Below are 7033 nucleotides of genomic sequence, written 5' to 3' on the forward strand. Positions count from 1 at the left end.
AGAAAGTTGTGTTTGTTCAGTCTTTGTTGTATCCTGATAGAGAATTGTTTGTCGTCCCTTAAAGTTTATACAAGCAATAACTTTTGAAAGATAGTGATCAAACAATTTCCAATACAGTCTATTTCATATGAGAAATGGAAATGAGGAAACTATTCCCAAACGGGTCAAAATAGGACCTAAGACTTTGGATTGTATGTTCATTGGATATGCTACAAATAGTAAAGCATGTCGATTTATTGTTCATAAGTCCGAACTGTCGGATAGTCAAGTGAAGGGTCTAAACGACCTTGGAAAGAACCAAAGGAGAATGTACTTAATAAAGAGATTCGGAGGCGTAGTAAATGTCAATGGACAAATTACTTCCTACGAGTTTGATTTTGTAACATTTCTTCTTGAAAATGAGTCTCATATATTCTAAAAGTTATGTCCTTTGTGGACTCATTCTCTTTGAGAAAAGTTTGTCAATAGTAAGATAGATTCAATCTTGAGCAACCATACTTGAGAGTTGGTTGATCTTCCTCGAGGAAATAAACTTTTGGATTCAAAGTGGATCTACAAAAGGAAAAGAAAGTTGATGAAACTATTGACAAATACAAAGACAAACTTGTTGTCATAGGCTTTAGATAATAAGAAAGCCTTGTTTGACAGATAATAGCACTAACTAGGATTACATCAATTCAGATGTTAATTGCGCTAGTTGCGAAATATGGCCTTCAAATTCGTCAAAATGGATGTGAAAACATTTTTATTTTAAATGAAAAATTGGAGGAAGAAATTTACATAGAACAACCCAAGGGATTTGTGGTTCTGGTAAAGAAAAGAAAGTCTGTAAACTTGTTAAGTCACTCTGTGGACTAAAAGCAAGCGCCCAAATAATGACATGCGAAGTTTGACCAACGTATGTTGGCAAATGAATTCAAGATTAATGAATGTGATAAATGTTTTTTCATTAAAGACACTCCAAATCACAAGGTCATTATTTGTTTTTATGTTGATGACATTGTGATCGTCAAAAGAGACATTTCTAACATAAATGCTACTAAGCATATGCTAGAAAGTAACTTCGATATGAAAGACATTGAAGTTACTGATGTGATTGAAAATGTACTTGACAAGTTCAAGCATTTGGATTTCAATATTGTCAAGACTCCAATAAATATGAGTTTTGTACTTCAAAAGCATGAAGGCAAAAGCGACTCACAATTGGATTATGCTAGAGTATTGAGAAGTATGATATATATCATGAAGTGTACGCGATCAGATATAGCGTATGCAATTAATAAACTAAGTCGATTCACGAGTAATCTCAATCAAACTCATTGGATGACAATGAAAAGAGTTTTGGAGTATTTAAAACATGCTTAAAAACTATTGATTTGCATTATAACTAATATTCAACAGTATTGGAAGAATATAGTGATGCAAATTGAATCACCAGGTCAAATGAAATAAAATCCACGAGTGGATATGTATTTACTCTTGGTGGAGGAGCAGTCTCTTGGAAATCTTCCAAACAGTGATGTATCGCTCGCTCTACTATGAAATCTGAGTTTATCACTCTAGATAAGGCCGGTAAAGAAGTTGAATGACTCCAAAATTTCTTGAAAGATTTTTGGCCCAAACCTTTTAGCTCCAGTATGCATACACAGTGAGAGTTAATTTGCAATAGGTAAGGCATGGAGAATGATTCATAACGGAAAGTCTCGTCATATATGACGTAGACATAATATCGTTAGAGAACTACTCTGTAGTGGAATTATCATAATTGACTATGCAAAGTCAAAGGATAATGTATCGGATCCACTTATAAAAGGCCTAACTAGAGAGGGAGTTGATAGATTATCAAAGGGAATGGGATTATGGCTGAGAACAAGTCATTGTGGCGGTAACTCTACCTATAAGACTGGAGATCGCAAGATCTAGGTTCAAGGAGATCAAACAAAGTCATTGATGACGGTTCAACATTGTCAAAATATTTTTTATGGTCCATTCTCTTGATAAGACAATGTTCAGTAACAAGGATAAAGGCATTAGGACTTTTTAATGATTTCTAAGTTTGATACATGGTATATCAAATGGTGTATCTACGGGATAACACATTTAGAAATCACCTATGTAAGTGTGAAGTGTAAGCCGCTTCAAGGAGAATCCGGTAAGGCCAGTTCTCTACGCACTTATAAACCGAGACGTGTTCATGGCTGAAACGAACAAAACAATGAGAACCAAAAATAGTTCAAGGTTTGATTGTGTGACTTATGTTGTCTAGGTATACACCAAAGCTCGACGGTTCAAAGATATCAAATCTACCTATTGACTGAGTATATCCGATATATGTTCACTACGGAAAGTTCAAAGGAAACCCACTAATCCAGAGGCAATCAATCCTTAATTATGAATCACACAGTTTTTCATGCATATGTTTTAACAATAGTCATTCCCTATTCATGTGGGGGATTGTTGGGTTTTAAATGTGTGAACAGGAAATGAAGGGTTGTGACTCTCCGGAAGAGTTGTGACTATGCCGAAGGGTTGGGAACTTTATGAAAGGTTGTGTCCTTTCTAAAGGATTGTGACCGTTTGAAAGGTTATGCCTTTTCCCACGTGTTGTGACCTTTCTGAAAGGTTGTCTTCTTTGCAAAGGGTTGTGACCTTTACCCTTTGTTGGCTATAAATAGAGAGGTTTTCTCTCATTTTTCTGGATCGAATTCTTCCTTTCTTTTGCATATATTTCTTACAAAACAAAATCGATCGATCGTGTCTGAGTGTGTGATTCGTTGCTATCATTTTGAGTTCGTTGAAATTATCGAAGTTTGAGGTACCGCTACTTTTTTAATGGTTAATCCGTTTTATCTTGGGAGGAATTAATCTGAAACCTCGGGTACTTGAGGGGATTAAAATTTCTTAAGGACACACAGTGGGTTCTGTGGACTCGGATAGTTCTTTGTGTTTTTCTTTTCATCTTTTATTATTTCTGGTTTGCTAATCTGAATACAGGAGATAACACTTTATACTTTATAGTAGGGTCCCAAGTCTCTACATGAATTAATTCAAAAATAGATTTTCTAGAAAGAGAACTAGAGGGAAAAGGGAGTTTGGACTGTCTAGCCATTGGAAAAATAATAAATGGAGATTTAATTTTGAACAATGGAATACTAGAATAGACAAAAAAATTCTCATATTGATTAAAGGCATGTGAGCGGGTCTATAATGCCATAGCTTCTCTTTTACATTTGAAACAAGAATATTTATACTACAATCTAAAATAGGGAGAGGATTGGCAACACAGTGCCTTCTAAAATTAAAATTTGACTAGCTATTAAACTATCCCTAGAAGTTGCACCTTAAGGCTCGATTTTAGAATGTAGAGTCCATCTTTTTCTTCACAATCTCCGGTGGCTAATTCATTGAAGGGCCCCATAGAAAGCAAGAATCAGGAGTGAAGAGAACATGTTGACTAAGTTGTTTACATAACTTGTGCACAAACATAAGATTGAATTAAAAAGATGGAATATAGAGAACATAATGCAAGATCAAGTTTGGCAGAAGAGTAACAGAACCGTGATGTGTGACCTTAACTTTGTGAGAATTGGGAAGAGTCGCCATGATTAAATTTCCTAATGACTTAAAATTGGAAAAAAGATGCTTGTTAAAAGTAATATGTTCATATGCACCACTGTCCAATATCCAAGATTTGGTGTCTATTTTAACCAAAAATGCATAAGAATCAAAAAACCTTTTCATACCAGCACAATTGGCACTCGTGGTAGCTTTGGCATTGTCATCACTTTGCTATCCCAATTTTAATTGTTTAAGTAATTGCAAAAATTCTCTTATGTTCTCCTGAGTTAGTGTTTTTCCATTTGAGAACCCACTTCCCCCTTGATCAACCTCCTCTACAGCGTGGTAAGCATTGTCAGCCAAGGTTTGGAATCTCCTTTCCTTTGTGAACTTGAAATCTGGAGAAAATCCATGAATCATGTAGCATTTGTCAATGCTATGACCTGGCTTTTTACAGTAGGCACATGTGCTTGAATTTTTCTTTGATACAACAGATCCCTTTGGTGGTTTGAAACTAGGATATAAAAGATGCAGAGTCCTCTGGATAGACATGAGAATTATTGATTTCTCGTTGCTTTTCATCTTGGATAACCAAGGAATAAGGCTATCCAATAGAGGGTAAATGGGATGACAAAAAAATATTGCTCCTAACACCAATAAAGGACTCATTCAGCCTCGTAAGGAATTGTAACAACCTTCCATCTTGATGGAATTTCAAAAGTTTTGCCTTAGCACCACAATCGTACACATAAACACAAACAGCAAAAAGTGTTTAACACACCTAGTTCATCACATAGACTCTTCATTTTAGTGAAATAGTCAGATATACTAGAGTTATATTGCACCACAACATTCAATTCCTTTTGTAACTGGAACAATTTTTCACCATTCGTCTGACCAAATCTATCTTCTAGGTCGCTCCAGAGTTCTTTGACACTTTTGAGAGTAAAGCACTGATTCAGCTATTTCTTTAAATAAGGAGTTGAGAAGCCATGAGAGAACCATGTCATTGCAGCATGAGCATGCCTTTTGAAAAGCCAAATCTGCAATTGGAATCGCCAGTGAACCATCAATGAACCCAGGTTTGTTTTTGGCAGAGAGCACAATTATAACAACCCTTCTCCATCCACCATGGCTTTTCCTATCAAACACTACGGAAACAAGAATCATCCTAGGATAATCATAGGGATGAATATAGTAGAGATGAGTTGCATCGATTACATTATTTCCAGCAGAAAGAGTACTTGGAGTGCTTTCAATAATTGGATCGGAAGTAGAAGACGTGGGTGCCATTGTAGAGAAGATGAAGAAAAGAGAAAACAAAACAAGGATTTAAGTCAGATTCTAAACCTTCTCGGATACCATGAAAAAATAGCAAAATTTGATTGAGATAAAATTCTCTTATTTTTACATGATCATTGTATAGATGTGTATATATACAACTCACGGAATACATGAATAACAAACTGTGAAAAGATAATGGAGAACGTGACTGACCAACTATGAAACGTGGCCTACTTTATCTAACAAACTAATGTGTCCTACTTTATCAAACAAACTAAAAAATAATTACAAGGAATAAAAATATATATGACTAATCTTCCGAAAGCCTTTTCAGACCAGAAACACACTTAACAGACCTCTGTCTTCCTCTTCGTTACTACATCACCATTATCTACACAAACATATGTTAACAAGTGTTTTATGGGTAACTAAATGAGATGACATTAGACAAGTTTTGAATGTGAACTTTGTAATTAATTGTCTATGTTTCATATGTGTAGGTGTGCGAATTCAAGTGTTGAACATGATTAGTGAGAAAGGCCAATAAGAATGCTAAAGAAAGAAAAGAGAACAAAAATGTGCATCTGCTGAGCTATTGCCCACCCACGCAGTGGTTGCGCGTTCAAGTGCCTAGCTGCGTGCCTGCGCGGAAACATTAAAGAAATTCCTGCCTCTCCGTGCACCGGTCGTGCGCTTGGGATCCCAAAGGCGCGCCCGCACAGCGTGTAGGCATGACTTCATTAAAGGAAGGGTATTTTTAGAATTTTGTGGATGATGTTGGAGCTTTCCCCAGGGGGATGTTTTAATCGGAAAAGGGGACCAAAAAAGACGCTAGGTTACGAAGAAGAGAAAGGGGAACACGTGGTACACAACTCAAATCCAAAACGGAAGTTGGGATTCAAAGTTTGATTGCTATGTCTTCTTTTTCATCTTTGTTCTTAGTAAACGTTTATATTCCATGGAGTAGATTTTTAGGGGGTATTTGACAAACATGTTGTATTGATGAATCTGTTGGGATTTTGATTTTCATTCTTATGCTTGAACTTGTTATGGAAATTTGAATTAAATTTATTTAATCGAAAGAGGAATATCTTGGTGAATATTGTTGAATAGTTTTGTTGGATTGAATCAATATATTTTCTCTAAAGTAATCGAAGGAGCTTGTGATCATTATTGATTAAATCTCAAGGAAAAATAGTCGAAGGATGTTACTTCCTTAAGAACGATCATTAACATGATTTTGCATATTAGAATCACCGGGGTATAATTGGTTTATTCTTTAACTAAAGATTTACTCGGAAGAGAAATCTAAAGCTTAAAGATATTCTAATAAGCTATCGAATTTGAGAGAATCGTTAGAACTTTAGATGTGATAAATGAATGTGGTCAGCCCAACTATCATTATGCACTTGTTTCGTCTTGTACTCTCTCTTTTATTATTGATATTAAACTTCATAGTTACCAATTGTTTTTAATTATATTTAGTCTATAATAGTGGTTCATAACCACCACCAACTCTTTTCTTTTGATCACCTGAATAATAGTTAGCAGGATTTGATTGAATTATTATTTGTACCAATCCTTGTGGAGACGTTCTTTATACTATACGATCTTTGACTAGTGAAGCGCTAAACTTATAGTGTGTTTGTGCTCGTCAATATTCTCAAGGAATCGGCTTGCAAATTCACAACTATTACGTATTTCTTTCTCGGCAGCAACTAAGTCTTTTCTTCAAAATTAATGGCTATTGAAATTTCTTTTAGTTAGTTAAAGGGTTGATCTTATTAGTGCAGGGAGCACTTATTATTTAGATAAAAAGAGAATTAAATTTTTCTTTTCATTTTCATTTTGCTGGAAATATTTGTTATTACTTAATAGTTCAGTTGTATAAGATTGAAATATTCTTTTAGACTGTCATATTCTTTATTAAGAAAAGTCTAAGCTAATGGTATATCAACATTTCATATCCTTATTAATGATTAAAACATGACTAAGAAATTTCTTTAATGATCAATAGTCTTGTCGAGGTTTGTTTAATGACAAGAAACAAGAAAAAAGTTAATTATATCCTTGAGAGGAAAAATAGGATCATGTAAGAACCATCAAAATGCTAAAAAGGAAAACACTCTTCGTAACAAAAATTAATTTAATTTTTAGAAATCCAAAATAATGATCACATTTAATAAAAAAT

General features: G+C 34.7%; 1 long non-coding RNA gene across 1 annotated transcript in view; it reads left to right on the plus strand.

The window, feature by feature from the left end:
* LOC107062918 (uncharacterized) overlaps positions 1-5887 on the plus strand; it is a 15368-nt gene extending 9481 nt beyond the window's left edge. Inside the window, exon 4 of the long non-coding RNA XR_001474945.1 lies at positions 5343-5887. This is a non-coding gene — a long non-coding RNA (uncharacterized lncRNA). The remainder of the gene's footprint in view (positions 1-5342) is intronic.
* The last annotated feature ends 1146 nt before the right edge of the window (positions 5888-7033 follow it).

This window comes from Solanum tuberosum, unplaced genomic scaffold, assembly GCF_000226075.1.
Source record: "Solanum tuberosum cultivar DM 1-3 516 R44 unplaced genomic scaffold, SolTub_3.0 scf00013, whole genome shotgun sequence".
NCBI lineage: Eukaryota > Viridiplantae > Streptophyta > Magnoliopsida > Solanales > Solanaceae > Solanum > Solanum tuberosum.